The sequence below is a fragment of the Eublepharis macularius genome, chromosome 10, assembly GCF_028583425.1.
Source record: "Eublepharis macularius isolate TG4126 chromosome 10, MPM_Emac_v1.0, whole genome shotgun sequence".
Lineage (NCBI taxonomy): Eukaryota > Metazoa > Chordata > Lepidosauria > Squamata > Eublepharidae > Eublepharis > Eublepharis macularius.
This window is the reverse complement of record NC_072799.1, coordinates 76,763,803-76,776,139: the sequence shown is the minus strand read 5'-3', so window position 1 is coordinate 76,776,139 and position 12,337 is coordinate 76,763,803.

Here is a 12,337-nt window from a genome sequence, read left to right as displayed (position 1 = left end):
AAGGAGTGAGGTATTGTTTATACATTGTCTGCAGCAGGGTCCCCAACGTGGTGCTCGTGGGCGCAATGGTGACCACGGACACCTTTCTTAGCACCTGCCATGTGTTTTTTAGAATGTGGGCAGGGCTTCTGAGTGACCATTGGAGATCTTATTGGCTGTGCTGACCTAAAAAAAAAAATTGCTTGAGCAGCAACTGCCACCACAGCACAAGGAACTTCACTGTGTGACTGAAGGTAATGTAAGAAAATATTTTAAAATAGTATGTTTATTTAAAAAGGCATCCTGCTAAACAGAGCTTCTGTCTGAAAGGTTGAAGACTTACTGTTAGAATTATGCATGAACCTACTCCTTGACGTTTTGAGACTTGCTCTGCCTCCTGCAGCAGCCATTTTGTGATTGCATCCACCACCACCCTGTGTCAGAATTAGAGATGGGCACGAACCAAAATACAAACCAAAATTAAGCACGAACCAGGCCGGTTTGTGGTTTGTGAACCAGTGGTTCATCAGATCCCATTTCTGACGAATTGCCACAAACTTTAGGCTGGTTCGTTTGGTTCATTTTTTGGTTCGTCACTGCTGACAGCCTGGTGCCAATCAATCAGTTTCCTAGGCAACAGGGGATGGACTTCCTGCAGACCTTCTGCTGACCCGGAAGTGAACTTCTGCTGGCCTGGAAGTGACCTTCTGCTGACCCAGAAGTGATGATTTTCTGACCTGGATGTGACATTTTTACGAACCAAATAAACCGGTTCGTGTACCAGGGGCAGGTTCATGAAAGTTCATGGTTCGTGAAATTTGATGAACCACGAACCACATGGTTCAGTTTTTTTTCTGGTTCGTACCCATCTCTAGTCAGAATTCCAAGGGAACTCCCTTCCAATGGAGGCTGAAAAGGGTAAATCCACAGTAAAGATTAGCAACTAGATACCCAGACCAAACCCAGGACCCTTGGGTATTATTGCTTGGCTCCCATCTGCCAGCTTGTGGGTATGAGAAAGTCAGGGAGAAAGTGGCCTTTGAGGGAAAAGGAAAAATTGCTGGGAAGTCACTTTAAGAGATGGGGATTAAGGTGCCAGCTCAACACCCTCCGCTGCTCTGAGTGGCCTAGTAAAACTAGCTGCTCACAATAAGTCTGTATAAAAATAGTATTTGCAACGAGGTTACCTAAAATCCTTGGGTAGGACTGAGGCCCACATTAAGCCCTTTTAAGTGCCTGATTTCTCAGATTTCAGTGGCAGAGCAAAGCATCTGCTTAAGTCCATCCACTTGGAAGCCATGGGATTTAGAATTGCTTAGGTTTGGCAGACCGTAACCCCAGTATTATTGATTTTAGACTAATTCAAATCCCCACAAAGGCAAGTTTGTATATGTAGGCAGCTGTTATTTTTTAATATAAAAGTTACATACCCACTTGCTTTTATAAGGGGATTGGATTGTAGTCCATTACAATACTTCATTTATGTGTGGTGGAGAGTGCCGTTAAGGCATAGCTGACTTATGGCTACCCCTGGCAGAGTTTTCAGTGACAAAAGACTAACAGAGGTGGTTTGCCATTGCTTGCCTCTGCAACTCTGGTGTCCATTAGAGGTCTTCCATACAATCATTAACCAAGGCTGACCCTGCTTATAGGGTTGCCAGGTCCAGGTTGAGAAATTCCTGGAGATTTTGGGGGTGGAGCCTGGAGAGGGTGGGATTTGGGGAGGGGCCACAGTGGGGTATAATTCCATAGAGTTCACTCTTCAAAGTAGCTATTTTCTCTGTTGGCTGGAGATCAGTTGTAATTCCGGGAGATCTCCAGCTATCACCTGGAGGCTGGCAGCCCTGCCTGCTTAGCTCCTGAGCTCTGATGAGATCAGGTTCATCTGGGCTATCCAGGTCAGGGTGCTTCATTCATGTAACAATTTGCTTTTACTGCATTGTCATCTACCTTTATAACCAACTTCACACATTATGGTATGTCATGTATTACACATTTTTGTTTGCAATTGTTTTCCAATTCTGCAGGTGTACTGGCTGTCACATGATGTCTGATCAAATTGTTTCTTATATTTTTCTAATCTGCGTTGAGTATCAGTGAGAAAGGAGGGCTATAAATGAATAAACAAAGCACACATCAGATCTTATTGTATAGATTTTCATGTCACCACTCAATGAACAGGAGGGGAAGGCCAGCCAGGTGAATGATATCCAGACTAAATTTAGTTCCTTCTCTGTTGCGGGTATTTAAGCTGGGCATGGCCAGGGGGGCAGGCCTTTCACTTTTACTACATGGTTTTTCGCCTATAGGCTTGAACGACCTGGATTACTGAAACCAGCGTCAGCCCAAGATATTGGGATTTTTATATGCTTTTCTCGGCCTGTTTAAGGTGTGTTCTTAAATTTATTTTTAAGTTGCTTTGAATTCCAAATGGGGTATAAATGCTTAAATATAAATAGTTTTAGACAACATCTTATCAGTTGTAATCAAGCAGGTGTATGACACATGATCAATTTTTCTGGGGAAAAACCCCAAAAGAGTGCGGGACTCTAATCTGGAGAGCTGGGTTTGATTCCCCACTCCTCCACTTGAAACCACCTGGGTGACCTTGGGCTAGTCACGGCTCTCTGGAGCTCTCTCAGCCCCACCCACCTCACAGGGTGTTTTGTTGTGGAGATAACAACATACTTTGTAAACTGCTCTAAGTGGGCATTAAGCTGTCCTGAAGGGCGGTATATAAATCAAATATTATTATTATTATAAAAAGTGAGTAGGCCTTCCCAACAACTGGGAGATGACCAGCTGTTTTTAGCAATAGATGGATGCCTTGCTCAGCATGCTCACCTATACAAGCACGGGACCTGCAAGGACTTGTGAGAGTCATCTCATTTTGACTTCCCAAATGATTTCCTTTTTCACTTACCTTAAAGCACCCATAACCTGTCCCCCTTTCTATTTCCTCACTTTCCTCCGCACCCCCATCCCTATACTGTTTCCTCTTTCCCCCTCCTCTTGGTGGCCCCACATTCTCACATTTCCATGCTTCCCATTCATCAACCAATCTACCTTTTAGATTCTGCATATTCAACTATATTTACTATTTATTTCCATTTTACCCCCCCCCCGCTTTTCTACACAACCCAAAGCAGCTTACATAATTCCTCTCTCACGTTTATCCTTATAAAAACCCTGTGAGGTAGGTTAGTCTGAGAATGTGTAACTGGACCACAGCCACCCCAGTAAGCTTCCATGGGAGGGTGGGGATTTGAACTTGGATTTCCCAGGTTCTACTCCTAAACTCAATTCACAACACCATACTGGTTTTCATGGGGTGGCTGCTGATGAACAGTAACCAGCAGCTGGGTCTGAGCAAGTTGCGTGGTATCAAGTCATATGGTGATTTCTGCCAGGCCTGGCGGCCTCATGACAACTCCCTCAAAGGCCAAAACAGCTCTGGAAAAGGCTCTGCTCTTCCCTCTGCCTTTTATTGACAGAAACCAATGCTGGAAGGCTAGCAATACTGTTGTGGTTGCCTAGCAATGGCCACTCAAGCATTCAAGTAGCCATTGCCACAGAGGGGGGACTTTTTTTAGCCCTCAGTGTATGTATATGTTTTACTCCGTGTGTATACATACATACATATATAATTTCAGATTTCTGTGCAAACCTGGGACTTTTCTCAGGTTTGTAGAAAGATCTGTCTTGTCTGTTCATGGCTACAGTACACAGGTTTACGTATTCATAGATTTTGCAGTGTTGAAAATTAGATATACTGATGTGTGTGTACACATACACACATTATTATTATTATTATTACAATTATCATCTAACAGTTAATAATAGTTAATAGTGTTACTAATGGCTGGTGTCTTCTCTTGAATTTAATCTCCTTATTACTAACTTTACTGTATATTTGTATACTTCTGGTAGTTATGAAAAGAACTTTGCTTATACTTTGCAGACCTCTACCCCCGCCCCCAGCATTACATTTATATAATACTTCTCTTAGATTCCCCTCCCTATACCACATGAATTTTCTACTAGATTTTTTTCTTCTTTGACAAGATTGATCCATGTATCTTCTACATTTATCATTTTTTCCACACATCTTTAGATTATTATTAGTGCCTAGTAATTGAACTTAAAATGGAACACATCTTTGTCCCTTGTATGTTGCCATATTTAGAGGTGGGGATCCAAACATCCTTTAATATTTTTATGCAACTTTTTTATTCATTGATTTTGTTCTATTAACTTTCTAAATGGTTCCTTTTCTTCGATGTAGACACTGCTAGAAACACCTTTCTCTTGGGGAATTTTATTTTTTCAACATATTTAATTTTATTTTAGTTCTTTCCTACAATTTCTTTCCAAACTTTAAATTTGCTCCTCACTGAATGATGATGCATCATGTCCTAACTGCCTCACTTCCTTTCCTTTTCCTGTTTAAATACACAATCCTTTCATCTTAATCTTTTATAACTTTGTTTTCTCCTCCTTTTTTCCTGATTTATATTTATGTTCTTCCATATGGACTACTGCCTGTCTCATATCATTTGACCGTGGTTTCCCCTTCTGTTTCAGAAATAGTTACACATTTATATAACCCTCTTTTCTTTAACAAAGTAAATAATGGTTGTGATCAGTTAAGCCACGGTTTTCCACAACTGCTTTTAATGATCACCAGGCTGTCTCTAACTGGCACTTGCTTCTCTTCATCTCCTCCCCTCCATGTTGGTATGGTGGGTAGGATGCCTGCTTTACTCACATTTTTTTCACTACGTCTTTTCAGTACCTTTGTATATTAGAGGCAACATCACATTTCCTGTTTCCTTTTTCTCACTTACCTTAACAGCTCCTCCCACCCAATTCTTGATTTCAGGGCATGCCACCAAACTCACCTCCATGATCAGGTACACCCCTCTTCTGCTGTCTGTTCTTGTCTTTTTTTGTGCTCAGACAACTCACATAAGGGACATTTGCTATATTTGATTGTGGGGTGTAGGTGGGGGGAAGACTGTAGTAACAAGCTATTACTCTCTCTCCCTTAACAGATAATATGAGGCAATCAGGTTTACTGACAACACAGAGATTGAATTAGAACTTTTATACATGTGCTTTTGCTTAGTGATCATAATAAGCCAACTCACCAAATACCAAGGAGGGAAGAAATGCACGTGACTCTGACTCAACTAACACTGAGGAGTAGTCACCCACAAACTTCTTGCAGAGATCAAATTTCTGAAAACATTCTCTTCCGTAATTCTTTTGTTAAATAAAATATGAATACACCATTGCACTATTAATGAAAACAGATCAATTATTTATGAGTGTTTTCAGGCATGCGTGTGGAAAGAGGGGGCTGGATCCTTACCTGCAAGTCTCTGAAGATAAATCAGCATATGCCCATCACAAGAATGGTATCTGAATGGCAATGAAGAGGTAACACATTGGAAATGTTTTTGCTGTATGACTAGTGAAAACTAGGCGATACCAATCCACAGTTAGTTCCTATAAATGTTGGATGTCAGGGAACGAATCATCTAACACATGAGAACAGCATTGTCCAGTTTCACAATCCCCCATCCCCCGCATTCAGCCATGGGACCAGATTTTACCTGTTATTACACAATGGCTTCAATTATGCATCAGCAGCTAACAAGTCATGTTGTGAACCTAGTATTTCCATTTTTCTCATTAACAGAAGCAGGCTACCAAGTAGTCAACACGTAAGAAGGCAACATAATGGGATTAGAGGTGGGCACGAATCACAATACAAAGCAAAAAAATGCATGAACCAGGGCGATTCGTGGTTCATGAAAACGTGGTTCGTGGGACTATGTTTTCCATGAACTCCACGACTTTTTTGCCTGGTTCGTGAGAGTTGTCAGCAGTTTGGCACAGCTGATTGTGTGTGAAACTGACAGCCCTGTTCTCCTATCATGTGGGCGGCAGGAGTAGGGGCCTGTCAGTTTGACAGACCCAGTGCTGCGGTCTCCCCCTTCCCAGCTGGCTGGAGGAAGGGGAGGGCGAGTTGGAAGGGAAGAAGGTTCCCCACACTGCTTACAAGCAGTGCGGGGAATCTCCTTCCTTTCAAATTCTCCCCCCTTTCCAGCTGCCCTGGGCAGCAGAATGGGGGCTGTCAGTTTGACAGACTAACTATTCTGTCTTTGCCCAGCCATCTTTTTCAGGGCCGAGTGAAGCAGACAGCCCCCTTCTCCTGCTGCCCGGGCAGCAGGAGACCGGGGCTGTCAGTTTCACAGACCCCTTGCCGGGTTCAGCCCATGGGCTAAAGCTGGCACGTGGTGAGTGAAGCTGACAGCTCCATTCTGCCGACGGGGCTGTCAGCTTCAGACACTCTGCATCGGCTTCAGCCAATGGGCTTCAGCCAGCTTGGGGCGTGTGATAGTGACAGCCCCATTCTCCTGCTGGCGGGACAGCAGAAGGGGGCTGTCTGTTTCAAATGCCCGGCGCCGGCTTCAGCAGCCCGCACCGGGCATTTGAAATTTCACGAACCACGAACCAATTCATGACCTGGGAAAAGGTCGTGGAAATTTGTGGGTTCTGGTTTGTGGAATGCGACAAACCACGAGTCACATGGTTTTTTTTCCAGTTCGTGCCCATGTCTAAACAGGATCTCTCCGCAGTGGCAGACATTTGAAAAAATCCTCAAGACTCTCAGCCACAGGTAGCAACAAATCCAGTCTGTATAAATGGGCATGGTTTTTAAGATTACTTTGGATTAGAGAAATACAGTGCTGTTTCAAAGAAAGGAACAGCATGTGAGTATGACAGGCAGGAAGAAAGGAATTCATCCATAGGTACATTTACACAGTGGAAGGAGTGAAAAGGGGGGCTGCTGGTGTGAAAACTAAGAAGGAGCCTGCTTGGCCAGTCTAATGCACAACAGTGGCCCTGAAGAAGATGGCTGGGCAAAGACAGAATAGTTACTTGCAAGGAACAGGCCAGTCCTTGGAAGTGAGTGGTAGAGGGAAGAGGATGGGGGGAGATTTGGAACGCTGTGGAACAGACTACAGTATTGAGCTGACAGGTTTGGAGCTCTCCCTTAAACCACCAAGTTTTCCAGACAACTAGCAAATAATAGGCCAGTAAGACACAACAGAGCTAAGATTTCACTGAACAAGGTTTAGATTAAGGAAGTGTCTATCCAAACAACTCTTTGTAATAGTGTGGCCTTATTACTTTGTATACAAATGAGTACTTTGAACAATTTCATTAGAACTCCAGATTTAAGCGGGTCCATTCATTCCCTCTTAACAAGGAAGAGTAGTTTTGAGTAGGGAAATCTAAGAGAGTCTGCAGCACCCCTATTAAATGGCAGTCCCCAGAATTCCCAGGGGAAAGCTTGTTACTAACATTGGTTCTACACTAGAGGCAAGCACAAACTGAAATACGAACCGAAGTTTGTCACGAACCAGGCTGGTTCGTGGTTCGCAAACTGGTGGTTTGTGGGAGCTCATTTCTCATTAACTGTGACGAATTTTAGCCCGGTTCGTTTGGTTCTTATTTTGGTTCATCACTGCAGACAGCATGGCACTGATCAGTTTTCTAGGCAACGGGGGGAGGGGGGCTCTCTGCAGACTTTCTGCTGATCCGGAAGTGACGTTTTAATGAACCGAACAAACTGGTTCATGAACCGGGGCAAGTTTGTGGTTCGTGAAACATGACGAACCATGAACCACACGGTTTGGAATTTTCCCGGTTCATGCCCTTCTCTACTCTATACCAATTTATTTTTAGTATAGACATGCCCATATCAATGGTATCATTCATAGAAAACTTCTCCAGATTTGCCTGTTCACTATTCTATTCAGCCTACTTAGGAAAGCAGCAAAAATGGCACTGATTTGTTTAGACCATTTAATAAACAATGACACAAAAAATGGTCACCTTGCCAGCATTCCTTTTTGTCAAAACCATTTCTGCTCTTGAAGGAAAGACATTGTAATGAGCCTCAAATTTATTTTTCAATGTGATAATACACAAACTGGATTTCTGAAAGATCCTTTATTGAATTCAACTCTAATTATGGTCCCTGTGGTCAAAAGGGACCTGGAACCTCCATTCTTTGGTTCTCCACTGCTGAAGTCTTCCTAACTTCATAATTCGGGGAGGGGAGGGGTGAGTCTATGGCTCAGAGGTATAGCATAGGCTACACATGCCTCATTCAAGGAATTCTGGCAGTAAAGGCTAGAAAGTCCTACTGTCATATAGAGTACCCAATACTTGGCGAATGTGTTAATGGTCAGACTTGGTATAAGACATTTTCATATGATCAAAAGTTATTTTAGTTTCCAACACAGAAAGTATAAACATGAACATGAGAAAATGAGTTGAAAACACAAAACATAACTAGCATACAGATTTCCTTTACAGCAGTGCCGTTTGCAAAATAAAAGAAAAAGACTGAAAGACATAACATATAACCAAATGTTATTTAATATTTTAAAAAGTAACACAATCCAAAATGGATATTTCACACAACACTACATATACAACATGAACACAATATTACCATATGGAGGGACTTTCAAATATAGACTTACAAAAATCCCTGTCCTTTTTTTCTTTTAAGTTATTATTCTAAGCATGACAAGTTATCATCATTTACAATATGGTACACTGACACAATAAAAACCATGTCACAAATGTGCTGTTATAAAACAGTAACGTTAAGGGAAGACATTTCATGAACTGTAATTATTTCATATGAAATACTATACAATATAAACAGAACATCCAGCTTGGATGACCTTTACAGCAACCAGAGACCAAGTAATTTAATTTTTTTCAGTGCAAACACATTTATACAAGGCAGTCTTGGTTGCAAAACTCCCTTCTAGCATACAGTAAGTCCCATTTGCATTTATTAATTCATTTAAACCTAATGCAACAGTCACATTCAGTCACTCACAGGTTACCTGCAGAATTACGATCCCTTTAAATGTAAGACTCTTATTAATACAGAAGTCAACAGCTATAGCAATTACTCTACGGGCCCTATTCAGATTTTCATGCTCACAGGTGGGTGTCTGATTATATATGTAACCTACACTCACAGTACTGTTGTGTACCAGCATCAAGGGGTGTGTGCGCGTGTGTTTCTCACAGAGAAGTTTGCTTAACATTTAGCAGGGTACTTTTCACATACCATGAAAATGACCCAGAACTACTCTCAACGGAGGCACTCTGGTGAGTTTGTGAAGTGCTTATGCACCATATACTTGGAAAGATGCAAGTTTCGCAGGTCCAGTATAAGATATACGATGGCTCTGTGCTAAACTGTGCTCTGATCTGCCTCCCCCACAACAGCACTTCCCTTCTGCCCCATTCATGACAAACAGAATCAAGCTTCCTTCCACCATTAATGACATTTGTTTATTATTAGTAGCCATTTTACTGTATACACTGTAAAACAGTAATCACCAACCTGGTGCCTAGAGTACCATGGCACTAGCTACTATGTTTTTTGGTGCCTGCTTGTGCCTCCAATCTTGGAGTCTTGAATGAAACAGGTTAAAAAAATGGGACTTTCACAGTTGGTTCCCTATCAGCTAACAAATTGCTGAACTCCTCCCAAGCAAATGTACCACAGCCATGTATCTCTGTGCTTGGAAACCTCTTCCTCTAGTCAGTCAAGGCACAAACTTCCTGTTCTTTGGAAACTTAAAACCAAACACCATTTCTTTCCCAAAGCAAAGAGCCCAGGAGGCAACTCTTTTGCAGGGACTGCCCATTCAGAAGCGCCTGCCTCTGTTGCAGGAGGGCACTTGGCCTGATACCTCTGAACATTTGTGAACCTCCCAACGTGTTGACATTGGCCTCATCTCCTATGCCAGCCATTTCGTGCTGGTGCCCAAAGTCCTTTCTCAAAATTACAAAAGTACCCACAGACTCTGCAAGGTTGTGGAACTCCTCAGTATAGGCTATTATTACTTTAAACAAAGTCGCAAATATGGCCCCTGCTTCTGTCACATGATGGAACAACTCAGAGATGATATCACAGATCCAATCTGGCTGTGGCTATACTTATACACATGATCATCAGCTGTGTACTGCAGCCTATTAGGCACTTGATGTTAAAACCCTCTTTCTTGCTATGCAAGGCAGCAGGTAAAAATCGAGGTTTTGCCAAGCATATATTGCAGGCGGCAGAACGGAGTCGGGCAGTCTTGCAGTGCTTTGTCTAACTCATAATCTAGCTCTTCTTCCACGACTGTTGTATATCAACAGTCCTGCATCACCAAAACACTTTCATGTGCTCCCTCTGCTGGGCTTATCTGGAACCAGTTGCATGATACACTGATGTTTATTACACCACTCATGATAGACATTTTTAAAAACTCAAATCTTCATAAATTCTCACTAAATTTCTTTGTTCATTCCAATTACATCAAGTATGATTAAGCATCCTCAGTGGAAGTGGAAGGAGATTTGGAATGACAGTATAGAAAGCTATCGTGTTAGCTCGCTCTCCTTTAATAAATCACATTGCCCAAATCACTCAACCAAACCCCACATGTAAACCTGCAGACAAGCAAGTTCAAAAGTTAGTTATCAGGAAAGAAAATCTATATCCAGCAACTGATTTTTGCATGTGCTTTCACTGGGGCCGTTTTCACACTGCTTACCGGCCATAGAACATCGTGCCAAGCTCCCAGAACGTCTTCCTGGTTCGATTTCACGCAAGAACAGAAGTTTTTGTGCGAAATCGCACCAGGAAGACGCTGTCGTTCCGGGAACTTGACGCGATGTTCCATGGCTGGTAAGCAGTGTGAAAACAGCCATAGTCAGTAACCATCACCTGTTAGAGAAAGGGAGGGTGTCTAGACTGCCTAAGATGAGCGTGTGCATATGTAGTTTTAGGAGTGAAATTGAAGCACATATCTGGTTTCGGCCAATTATAATCATGATTAAAGCTGAGAGCATTCTTTTGATGAAGGTATTTCTATTTAATAATAAAGTTATCTGAAAGAGCAGTAAGAAACAAACTATAGTAGAATCTAATAAACGATAGTAGAATCTATTTTACAGAGTTCAGCAATATCGTATTAGGAAGAACGTTTTTTTAGTGTTGTTCCTCACTACTCACAGAGGCTATGTTGAAGGACGTAAACCATTTCTGGCGCTCATAAAAGCCAGTGCAAGGCTCCCAAATGGCTTCATTTGTTTTTTAGTAGCTTAAAAATCAACTCTGAGGAATTAATACTGAACTTGTTTAAAATGTTAGACCAATATTCATTGCTGACATTGCTGACAAAAGCAATCTGGAAAACCGACACTGTTAAGTGTATACAGGCAGCTAAAGGGAGCCCTGAAATAAGATCACTTTTAAGTGAAATGAAAGAATCTTGGTAATGACAGATTTGTGGCACTTAATAAATTTACTTGAAAGAAAGTTCAGTTTTGTTGCCAATAATCACTGCATTTGTGAAGTACTTGAGCTCCTCTGGTAAAAGGCAGAATATCAATGCAACATATTACCGCTATTTCATCAACTGCTCTTTATTCTAAAAATGATTTACTTTGTCAAAAAGTGAATATAATTGTCACTTACTCGATTGCTGATGATTTACCAAGAGAAAGAATACTTTTTAATCATGTAGCTATTTTACAAACAGGGCTGTATGCACTTGGTACAACCACAACGGTGACACTCAAGTATAGATCTGGTATGGAATTCAGAATCCCTTTTATCTCTGCTTTCACATCTTTCCAAACATCAACAAAGAGATGCATGAGGTAAAATCTCAAAATTTTGGAACAGCACTGACTAAGAACTTCTGGAGTTATGGGAGAGTAGTTTCAATCCAATACACTGCTCCTTCCAGAGTTAGCCAAAACAAAATAAATATTTAGCTTACAGAACTTAATTCTTCTCAGGCAGAACTTGGATTTTTCCAGCAGCAGAATTTGAATTTTTCAGATACAGATCATTCACAGCCCTGAGTACAATAAGCACATGTTTATTTTAACCACTTAAATGATTCTTACAAGCTGCTCTTCCTTTATTTTAAGAATGACAATGGTATGCCTTGGGCGGAACAAAACCTTAAGAATACACCATGTGCATCTACAAAAATTATGCCTGTTGAAAGACAACAGTCAATTATTCTTTTTAGCATGCTTCTGGAATTAGCTTAACTGCTTCTTTCTCTTTTTAATTGGATGTCTGAAGAACAAACACTCCTATACCTTATCTGGTGGCTTTGTCACTAGTACTACTGCCAAAATCTCAGAATGATTTCAGAAGTGAAAAAATATGGGCTCTATAGTATCCAGTCCCCAAGATGCATAAGATAATGTGAGTGCATCATACCAGTGGTCCATATTGAGG